The sequence below is a fragment of the Sciurus vulgaris genome (genome assembly GCF_902686455.1).
Source record: "Sciurus vulgaris genome assembly, chromosome: 6".
Taxonomy (NCBI): Eukaryota; Metazoa; Chordata; class Mammalia; order Rodentia; family Sciuridae; genus Sciurus; species Sciurus vulgaris.
Genome location: NC_136466.1, coordinates 16420221 through 16432288, shown reverse-complemented (window position 1 = coordinate 16432288; position 12068 = coordinate 16420221). Strand labels below are relative to the sequence as shown.

General features: G+C 37.0%; 1 protein-coding gene across 1 annotated transcript in view; it reads left to right on the top strand.

Annotated features, from left to right (window-relative positions):
• Positions 1-9752, top strand: part of MAT2B (methionine adenosyltransferase 2 non-catalytic beta subunit) — a 483564-nt gene extending 473812 nt beyond the window's left edge. The window contains exon 8 of the transcript XR_013764810.1: positions 9742-9752. The gene's annotated coding sequence lies outside the window, so the exon portion shown is untranslated. The remainder of the gene's footprint in view (positions 1-9741) is intronic.
• The last annotated feature ends 2316 nt before the right edge of the window (positions 9753-12068 follow it).

Here is a 12068-nt window from a genome sequence, read left to right as displayed (position 1 = left end):
CAAACCCTCATTTATCCACTTCAACCTGTCTCAAAGGGCTCCTTCCCTTTTTATTGAACACTGTCCCATCTCCAGAGCAGAACTGTGGATTGGCCTCTTCTGCTCACACATTTTAAGCATGGGAGGCTCATGGCTGGAGAGAGTTACCTGGCCAGAACTTGTCCCTCCTCTTTCTCACCCTGTTCTCCACGAAGAGTGTACTCTGTGTCATTCACAGGCCTCTCTCTGGGGTTAAGCTGCAACCTGTCCTGTGACATCAGACACTTCCTTATCCTTCAACTCATTGGTGAGGAACACCTGGAGATGGGAGGAATAACAGACTTGACACCCAGATGTGAGAGGAAGGAGAGAAGGACGATCACTTCCAGAACAACTGAGGCAGGGTTGTGAATGACCACTAAACTCTGAATGATGTGAGGGTAAAGATTTTTGTTTTGTCTTTTCTTTTTTTAACTCTTCGCTGATTTTCTTCTCCACATTTTCTTATGGTGCATTACAGTTGTACATAAGGGTAGGATTTGCTGTTACATATTCCTACATGTATATGATATAACAATATGTTCAATATCATAGCCCCGTATTTCCCCTTTCCCTTTCCTCATCCCTTCCCCTGGTTACTTCCCTCTATTCTAATCATCTTTCTTCAGTATTTATGAGATCTTCCCACCATTCCTTTCCTTTTTCTCTCCAGCTTCCACACGTGAGAAAAAACACATGAACCTTGACCTCTGAGTCTGGCTTATGTCACTTAACATAATGTTCTCAGGTTTCATCTATTTTCCTGAAAATGGCACAATTTTATTCTTGTTTATGGCTGAATAAAACTCTACTAAGTATACATATCACATTTTCTTTATCCATTCATCCATTGATGAACACCTAGGCTGGCTTCAGAGTTTGACTATTGTGACTTGTGCTGCTATAATCATGGGTATGCATGTATCATTATAGTTTGCTGACTTTAGTTCCTTAGTATTATTGCTGAAGAGTAGTATAGCTGGGTCATAAGGTGATTCCATGCCTAGTCTTTAGAGAAACCTCCATACTGATTTCCAGAATTGTTGTACTGATTTACAATCGTGCCAACAGTATGAAAGTGTTCCTTTTTCTGCACACCTTCTCCAGAATTTATTGTTATATTCTTGAGGCCTGCCGTCTAGCTGGTCTGAGATGAAATCTCATTATAGTTTTAATATGCATAATCCTAATGTCTAATGATGTTGAACCTCTTTTGTATATTTGTTGGCCATTTGCATTTCTTCCTTTGAGAAGTATCTGTTTAATTCATTTGTCCATTTATTAAATGGGTTTTATTCTTCGGTGTGAAGTTTTTTGAGTTCTTTCTATATTCTCGATACTAATCCTCTGTCAGAAGACTTGCTGGCAAAGATTTTCTGCATTGTGTAGGTTCTTTCTGATATTCTTAATTGCTTCCTTTGCTGTACAGAAGGTTTTCAATTTAATGCCATTCCATTTATTAACTCTTGTCAATATTTCCTGAGCTTTAGGTGTCCTTTGAGAAAGTCATAGCCTGTGTTGGATGGTGAGGATTTTCGTCTGATTTGCTCACTGTTATATTTCTAGTGACCCATTTATGGCATATGATAAAAACTCAACATATATCAATTGGTTTCCATGATTTTGTGAAATTGAACATTGTCATTTGTTCTTAGTATTGGTACCTTAACATTTGAAATGTGTGGGTTAATTGGATATGTATAAGTTGGTTATTTATTTCTACATTGATAAAGTTGCCTCCAGGTAATGTCTTCAGTAATTTTTTTCTGGTAGTACATGGAATAATAAAAATTAGTTTATTATTATTAATTATTATTATTATAGGTAAATGTAAATGTACTAGTGCCATTCAGGGCTCAAAAATACACTTATTATTCATTCGTTTGAATTATATAAGACACTAAAATGCATTTTGACATATACATACATGAAGTGCAACTTCCCATTTTTCTGGTTGTACATGATGTAGAATTACATTGATCGTGCATTCATATATGAACTTAGGAAAGTAATGTCTGATTCATCCTTTTATCTTTCCTGTTCCTATTCCTTCTTCCTTCTCTTCATTCCCCTTTGTCTAAACCAATGAAATTATATTTTTCCCTACTCCTCCTCTTATTGTGAGTTAGCATCTGCATGTCAGAGAGAACATCTGACTTTGGTTTTGGGGAAGTGGCTTATTTTGCTTAGCATGATATTCTCCAGTTCCACTCACCAGCACATACCATCATTTCATTTCTCTTCATCTCTGAGTGATAGTCCATTGTGTGTATGTACCACATTTTCTTTATTCATTCATCTATTAAAGGGCTCCTAGGCTGGTTCCATAGCTTAGCTATTGCAAATTGAGCTGCTATAAACATCAATGTGTCAGTGTCACTATACTATACTGATTTTAAGTATATGCCCAAGAGTGGGAAACTTGGTTAAATGATGGTTCCATTCTAAGTTTTCTGAGAAATCTCCATACTGGTTTCCCAAGTGGTTGCACCAATTTGCAGTCCCATTAGCAGTGTGTGAGTGTACTTTTCCCCCACATCCATGCCAACATTTATTGTTACTTGTATTCTTGATAATTAATACAAACTTCTTGTTGCATTCTTTCAACAATTTTATGAAACATATCATTATAAACCTCTTTGTACATAGGAGGAAATTAAATACTTTTATAACTCTTTAAAAATTCGGAAGATCATAGGACTAGGAAGAGGTGAATTTATAGCCTGTTCCTAACTTTAACAATTGATAACATTTTGCTATATTTATTTGATTCATCTGTATGTTCATGTATCCATGCTGAACTATTTGCAATTAAGTTGTAGATATCAAACTACTTTATTCCTAAGTATTATAATGGTCATATTCCAAAATAAATATATTGTCCTACATCTAAGAAAACTAGCAATTATTATTTAATATCATCAAGATATAGTCCATACTCAATTTTTTCTTCTGGTCCCTGCACTTTTTGTTTTTCTTTTAAATGATACTGACTTCTGGAAGTGAAGGCAGAAAGTCTCCCTTTTAAACCCGTCTCACTGTCTTTCTTCTGGGTGAACTTGCCCTGTCTTTCTAGTAAAAGAGAAGGTAAAGCTGAACCTTGATTAGGTCATGGTTGCAGTTTTCAGCAAGAATACCTCATGCGTGACACTACACATCTCACCAGAGGGCCTGTGGCTTGTCCTGCTACAGATATGTAGGGAACATTGCTCAACCTTATCTGACAGCAATCGCTGACACCATGGTCTAAGTAAGCCAAATAGTCTGAACAGAGAAACTGACGTAATGGTAAAGACTCGCCATGGAATGAAAGTCTTTGCAGTTGCTGAGGCTGAGTTCGAGCTGAGGGGAGGCCTCGTTCTGACATGCATCACAGAAAGCTGTGACGTGAGCTCCCTGCGCTGCCTTGCCTCATGCTGTGTGCAGGAGCTTGCCATTCCCCCAGCCCTTTGTCTCAGACCTGTTGCTGGGCAGACTTGCTTAGGCATGCTTGGTTTGTTTACACTACCTGGACCCTCGATGTGTAGTTCACCTACAGGCTGACTCTGTTATACTTTAACGAGCGTGTTAACCTGATTCGATAATGTGGCTATATATGTCCTGTGCAACCCTAAATAAAATTAGATCCGTGCCTTCAGAGCGCAATCTCCGATGCCTGGGTAAGCGTGCTGGGTAAGGGTAGGCATCGTTCGTCTTCACCCTCAGCAAACCCGTCTCTGAACATCTACACAGATGAGGCTTGCTTGGATCCTTTGGTTGCAGTGGTGACCACCATGTTCCACATTTGTTAAGGTTCATTTCTGCTTTGGTTCACTTTATTTTTTAAAACTAACGACTCTGTCAGATGATACTTTGGCAAGATAGAAACATCCTGTTCCCCGGCAATGTTTCATCCAGTGAGCTGGATGAACCCTGTCTGAATCAATTATATAATTATATTGGAACTGCAAAATTGTGATTTTAGATTTCTGGGATCCCTTCCACACTTTCTACTTTTTATTCTTCTTTGAGTCTCCTGCAGCCATTAAAAAAAAAAAAAAAAAAAAAAAAAAACAACCAAACAAAAAAAATATCAAAGCTTAAATTCCCTCGATTCAGCTCATGTAAAACATAAAGCCTTCTAGGCAAAACTGAGCTTCAGCATTCGTTTTCTTTGTCTGAGCTCCTGCCTGTGCTTAGTTTTGGGCTTGGATAGTCCTTACTTTCTTGGAAATCATCAATAGGCTTAAGAATATTTCCAAATTTTATCTCGCTTGTTCAGGGTAAATGTAAATGTATTCTTTTATCTTTGATTCTATTTTCTTTTTTTTTTTTCCTATTAGATTAAGCAATTTTCTTTTTCTTCCTCTGTTTGGAAGTGTTATACACTGCATCTGTTTTACATTTTAACATGCATATTTGACATGAGCTCTAAAGTCAATTTACTTCCTTTCTTCCTGGAGGATTCAAACCTGAAAGCTCTTACATATTATTTATTTGAAGATATTTTGATTTTACCTCGTTTTTCCTTTCCACTGGAAATTACCTGTTATTATCTTGTACAGCGTCATGAACTGATTTGTGTCCCCCACAATTCGTATGATGAAGCCCTAACCCCACAATGTGACTGGGACATAAGTCCTTCGTAATAGTAGCTACAGTTGAATGAAATCACAGGGTGAGACTCTAATCCACTGGGATCAGGGTCCCCAGTTATGTATATGCTCAAAGTTGCACTAAAAAAGCCCTGTGTAGGAGCAGGAGAAGGTGGCCATCTGCAAGGCCAGGAAAGAGGCCCCACAAGAAACCAGCCCTGTTGGTTCCAACCTCTAGAACTGTGAGAAATAAATTGTTGATTAAACCACTGTCGTAGTTTAGACATGAGGTGTCCCCAGGAGCTCCTGTGTTAGATAAGGCAAGAATTTTCAGAGATGAAATGATTGGGTTATGAGACTGTTAACCTAGTCAGTGGATTAACTGGGTGGTAACCACAGGCAGGTAGGATGTGGCTGGCGGAGGGTCACTTGGCATATGTTTGGTGTCTGTATCTCATCTCCGAGGAGTGGATCCTTCTCTCTGCTTCCTCACTGACATGTCCTGAGCTGCTTTCCTCCACTGTGTCCTTCTGCCAGGATGTTCTGTCTCATCTTGGGCCTAGCACAGTAAAGGAGGTCTTCTGTGGACGGGGACCTTCTGAAACCATGAGACAAAATAAATTTTCTTCCCATGATGGTTCTTGTCAGGTGTTTTGGTGACAGCAATGCAAAACCTGTCTAAAACAGCCATCCAACGTGTGGTGTTTTGGTAGAGCAGCCTGAACCTACTAATACGTGCAGTCGATGGTCCTTCAATTCAGCAGTCTACAAGATCCTCTCCTTTCTAATTCCTTCCTTCTGAGATCAATGTTTTCTTCCATGGAGTATATTTTTGGGTAGTTCTTAAACAGACACTTCCCTCATGTCTGTCTCTTTTATTCTTGACTGAATATTTTTTTTTTTACCTCATTTCAGAATAAAAGTTTAATTGAGTAGTGATCTTCAATGGTTTGTTTCAACACCTTGGTTTTTTATTCCAGTATATTCTGGACACCATTGTTGCTACCAAAAGTTTCATTAAAGATGTAATTATCTTTATAAATAAAGTAATTTATTTCTTTCCCATTGACGATTTGCTGTTCATTGTCTCTTGCATTCATTGTGTCCAGGTGTGGGTTTTGTTGTATTTTTCTTCCATCATACTCTGAATGTTTCCTGAATCTGAGGATTCTTGTATTTAATCAGCTATGGGAAATTCTTCATACTGTAGCAATGTTCTGTAATAATTGCCTTTCCCCATTTTTGAATTCTCTTCTTTGCATACTCCTACTGAAAATGTATTCTCACTGTATCCTCAATGTCTCCTAACTTTTCTTCCCATTGTCTGTTTATGTATGCTTACTCCTTTCTTCACATAGTTTACTGAATCTCTCTTCAGTCGCTCCCCCACTCCCAGAAGCTTAGCTTGATTCTTCAATTCTGTTTTTTCACAACTTGATATAGTCATTTGGATTAGAACTCGTGGCTTTTCCTTTCCCTTCTTCACATACTCATTGCAAGCTTGTTTTACCTGAGAACTTCTTCTCTGAAGTTTCGTGTTTGTGGGGTCTGTTGACTTCCCTTGTGGTCTGTGGTTTCTTTGAGAACTCTGCATCTTTGTGTTCCCTGGACTTTTCTCTAGGAGAGCTTTCTCTCTGATCAGGCATGTTTAAAGGAGATTTGCACTTGGTTTTGCCAATTGCATTTTATGATTATTTCTGCTCCCTTAACCTTCACCTTCCATCTTGGTTGGGTGTTTCAAATCTGAACCCCAAGCCATCTGCATTCTCACGGAACCTGTTTTTTTCCCCAATCATAATCCAACCTTAATTTCTTCCTTTTATCTTTATGCCTCTGGGTACACTCATTTACCTTTACTGATTTAATAATCATTCACATGTCCCTCTTTCATCTGAGAAAGAAGCTATGTGTGTTTGATAGCAAGAAGATTTTTAGTCAACAGTACCATAGAAATGTAAGTCCATGGTGGTAGTTACCCAGATCCCAAATTGAATGGCCACCTTACAAGAAGCAAGACTGGCAGCAACTTCACTGGGACTATATAGAGAGCTGAGCAAGACCATTTCCATTTATGATTCACGTAAGGAAGCATCTAATCACTATTGTGCTGGAAAGCCAACAAAACCACCCAAAGTTCTACTCGTAGTGCTTACTGATTTCTACAGTGTCTTACTCTTGCAAATAACAGATTTCAAACTGTCAATAGCTTACCAACTAACTCACAAAATTTCTGAAAATTTAACAGTTGGTTTGGGCAGTCCAACCACTAAATTGAATACATATTCCTGGAAGAGAGTGTGTGTGTGTGTGTGTGTGTGTGTGTGTGTGTGTGTGTGTGTGTGTGCGCGCGTACAGATGAAGTTTTTCACTTATCCTATCACTTATTCTCATTCTGTATGTACTGGTTTGCTTCTTTCATGATAAAAGAAAAATAAACTTTAAATTGAAATTATAGGGGCTGGGGTAGTAGCTCAGTGGTAGAGTGCTTACCTAGCTTGTAGCTTGTGTGAGGTACTGCATTCAATTCCCAGCGCCACATATAAATAATAAATAAAGCTAATTAATAACTAAAAATATTTTTAAAACATTAATTGGAATTATAGTTTATACTTCAGAACAGGGATCAACCACTTTACCTATAAAGTGGTTGGCAATAATTTTTTTAGTCTTTTGCTGGCTACATAGAGTATCTGTTGAATATTCCTCTCTCTCTCCCTCCCTCCTCTCTCTCTCTTTCCTTTTTTCCAACTCTTTAAAATGTGAAACTCATTCTATAGCAGGTTCATAGCTGGATTTAATCCAGGTCTGTGTCTTCTGACCTCTGCCTCTGCTAACAAAACTTTGTGATTATTACTGCTTTAAGATAAACCTTTGTTGCAACATCTTAGAGATAATAAGATAAGCATTGTGTCTGTCACTTAGCTTCCTGGACTAATTTTATAATTATAAAACCAAAATATTTCCTCTAGGATCAGGTCCAGGGATAGTCCATTTTATTCTAATTCTTTTGGAAGCATCTTTACAGTAAATGAATATGTAAGGTAATTGAAGGAAAAGTATTTCATTTTTAGAATTTTCCATTCAAGATATCATTGGGATATTGGGTTTCATTTTTGCCTGTCTTGACACTATTTGAAGCTCTCCAAGTAAAGAAAACATTAGTGTATGTGGATTATTTTGTCCTTATCCAAATGCTTGAGGTTATTAATTTTTCTTTGTATAAAAATGTTTTTACAGCCTTCCAAACAGGACTTAAGCTTACTTCCAGTGGCAGGTAAGTCTTGAAACCCCATGGCTTAACTGCTTTATATTATTTTAAGGACTGAAGAAATTGATGGATTATCATCAAGAAAATGAAAACAGTTTTCAGAACTACTTTACTTGAGAATTGAGCCTTTCAAAGCCTACCCCCTCCTCAAACAGTAAGCATTAGGTGGCTTAAGCTCCTGTTATTTCTGCAAAGAGCTTAAAAGACTGGCTGACCAGCGTGAAAGAGAAACAGACCATTAATTGAACAGATTTGAAATAATCGAGTTCTACATTTGCTAAGAACATAATAAAGGATGTTATCAAATTTTCACATATGTGGATATACCTTCCCCAAAATTCTTATGAAAATAATAGACTGATGCTAAGAACAAAAAAAAATATGCTTTGAAAATTCATTAGGAAACTTTCTGAACAAAGGAACCATAGAAATTTCTTCCTTATTATGGACTTACCTTCTGACAGGCTGCATTCACCAGCATCTGAATTTGTGTATCATTGAATTGAAGTTGATGAAGACACACAGTATTTTAGTTTGAATACTGAGAATTCTACTTCCAGGAAGAAACAAAAAATGCAATGAGCTCAAATAAAAGAAAAAGTACAAGTAGAAGAAGAAAAATGAGAAACAAAAAAAATGTATTTTTTAATCTATAAAATGAGTAGGGGCACCCAAAAGGAGATGCTTGTGAGGAAAATCCACAAAAATCAGAGTCTATGGCATCTGTTAGCTGATCAGTCTGCTAGCTTATTTTATCTAGAAATGTAGTCATCACAACATTTCAGTTGGGGACGATTTAGTGTAAACTTATTTGAGTAGTCGAAAGAGTTCCCCTTTTTAAAATTTGAGCAAAAACTTTAAGATAAAAATCAATGCTTTTACAGTTTTGACAAATTATACTGAACTTAGTAATCTCTTAAAAGCTCATCAAAAGCTTTTGCTACTGTCTCATTGAATCCTGGGAAATAAATGTCTTCTTTTGAGGGTGATAAGGATAATCCACATACCATGTATATTCTAAAACAAAAAGCAATTTCCACATGTCACCCATGGCTGTCTTATACGTAGGATAATTTTCTAGCTTCACACCTGGGTGACTAAATTCCATGGCATATTACTCCTCTCTGTGGTAAAAGAATAAGCTAGTTTACCTTTGAGAGGATATGGCAGGTAAGGCAGGTATTCATCCATCCATTCAGGAAGTGTTTAATATCTGCCCTTTTGTTCTAGGCACTTGAGGGAAGAGTGAATAAAGTGAAGTTCCTGATTTCACAGAGATGGTAATCAAATGCATTGGCTGGGGAGTGGAAAGGAGGAGACAGTCAACAAAGAACATAGAGTACATCATTTGGGGATCAGTCTGGAAACAAAGACTAAAGTAAGGAAAATGGAGGCAGAAGGTGACTGAATTCATACAGATGGCCAGATAAGTCCTATCTAATATAATATTTCAGCAAACCCATGGAAAGCCATCTGATGGGTTTTTTATTTTGATATTTATTCCTGAATTTTAATTATACAAAAGTGGAATTTTTCATTATATATTAATATATGCATACAGCATAATTTGGTCAATTTCTTTTCCTAGTACCTGATGGTTAATCGTATATGCCAACCTGAATGGGCCATGAATTGCCCAGATACGTGGTCACACATCATTCTGGGTATTTTTGTGAGGCTATTTTGAAAAAGATTTATTTTTAATTAGTAAGCTGGTACTTACACACATACACACACACACACACACACACACACACACACACACACACACAAATGGTCTTTGACTTCTAATCGTTCAGTTCTCATGGTTTGAAAGTGATACACGTGATACACATTCAGTAGAAATGATACTATGGTGCTCTGTAAGTGAGGTACATTAAGTGTGTTTTCAGTTTAGAATATTTTCAGGTTAGGATAGGTTTATCAAGATATAACTCCACTGTAAGTTGGGGAGCATCTGTGTACATGTGTATGTGTAGCTATACATTTGTCTATATATCTTACTAGCTCTGTTTCTCTTGAGAACTATAACTAATTTCCAGAAGGTAAAATATTTGCATATGGGCAGAGAGAGAACTTCAGCAGAATGCAGAGACTTGCTAAGTCCCTGAGTGAGCAGGAAGGCAAAGAAGAGATAGGAAGTTGTGAAAGTAGCTGGGACAGAGTGACACAGTGGTTTAATTTTGAATAATGAAGAATGCCTTTTGAGTGTTTTGAGTAGAGATGAAAGTATTTCTGATTATAGGGGAATTTGCAGCTATAGAGATACAAGCATGATGTTTAAAATATGAAACGTATACACAGTGGTGACATATGGAGCATATTATGGGGCACAGAAAGCTTAATGCTTTGAACAACGCTGTACATTAAGAATTACAAGTTTTTCCATTTTCAAGGTGAGGCACATCAGGTTAATATCTTCCCTACAGTCTTCTTGCAGTTATTAAGTTGTGGGGTTGGAATGGGAACTCAGGCCTACAAACCTCCAAAATAGTGTTGCTCTGCCACCCCAGCCCACCCTGACCATGAGATTCTCTAGGAAATGCACTTATTTACAGAAGAACCCTAAAGGTTTCACTCTAGGGTAATTCAGTAAATAAAAGTCATGGAAATGAGGAAGAACCTGAAGAGACCAAGAAGAAACAGTGAAGTCAGAAGAGAACTCAAGTGTCACCAGAGCACCAAGAAGGAAGTGGATAATTGAGTGAGTGGTTGATCAACACAGATGTTTGTTTGTTTATTTTTTTAATGTGCTGAACATGTATGTGAAAGAGAAATAAGAGAAATGACCACTGGCTTTGCCAACATCACCTCTTGAAGAACCAGATTAGTGATGTTTTAAAAAAAAAAGAAGAAAGAGGGTCCTAGGCTTGATTTCTACATACCATTCTCCACTGAAAGGGACTGGGACTTTTTGGAGAAGTATCTGGTTCCAGGATCTGGGCAGAAAAAATGCAATGTGATTCTCATGAGGGAAAAGGTAAGGTGTTCTCCAAAAATTACTGATACTTCCAGAGAACCTAGGAGCAAATTTGAAGAGACCCACGGTTGCCCAATATGGGACAATTTGAGCATCAACATTAAAGAATGATAGCAAAGAATTTTAACTATAAATCTGCAAATCCAAATAGATGCAACTGCATTGATTAAAGAGAAATTAAAATAGAAATCTATTTCTTACAGTTTGTTTTCTTCAAGCAACTAATTACTGTAGAAAGAATTAGAAAATTACCATTTGGCCATTATCATAATAATTGATGTATGAAAAATTATAAATAGATATAAAAACCAGTAGGTGGAAGCTTACAGAATAACAAAGTGTTTACATAGATAGTCTCAATGTATCTCCTCACAAGATTCTTATCAGTTGTAAAGGGTAAATTATAACTCTAGTGGATAATCATGGCAGACACCGTTTTAACCAATTAGTGCCTGTCAGGCACTTTTGAAAAGAGCTTTATATCACCTCATCCCTTGGAGATGTTCCTGTGAGAAGTGCATAAGAAGAAAGTAATCATAAGAAAACGTCACACAAATCCAAAATGAGGCAGATTGGCCACTGCCCTGGTTCTCAAGGATACAAAAAAATCTGATGGGATCATTATTTTACTATTGGTGGTTCTTAGTCATACATGACTGTGGAATCCATTTTGATAAACTTATACAAGAATGAAATATAGCGTTCACTTCAGCAGCACACATACTAAAATTGGAACGATACAGAGATAATTTTCATGGCCCCTATGCAAAGATGACATGCAAATTCGTGAAGCATTCCATATTTTTTAGTGGAATGAGACAAGCATCCTTAGCCTATGTACATGTATGATTACACAAATGGTGTGAATCTACATTGTGTACAACCAGAGAAATGAAAAGTTGTACCTTGTGTGTATGATGAATCAAAATGCAATCTGTAAAAATAAAAAAATAAAATAAAATTTTTTAAAAAATTAAAAAATATTGGAATATATCTTACTCTACTTAGGACCCTGTTCTTGTGGGTGGGCCCAATGATAGGATTCACTTAGATATTTTCATATGTGTACATAGGAAAATTATGTTAGATTTATTGTACTCTCTTTTCTATTCCTGTCCCCTCTCCCTTCCTTTTATTCCCCTTTGTCTCATCTACTGAACTTTCCTCTTTTCCTCTTTATAATGGTTAGGCTTCCACAAATCATTCAACCTTTGGTTTTTTGGGATTG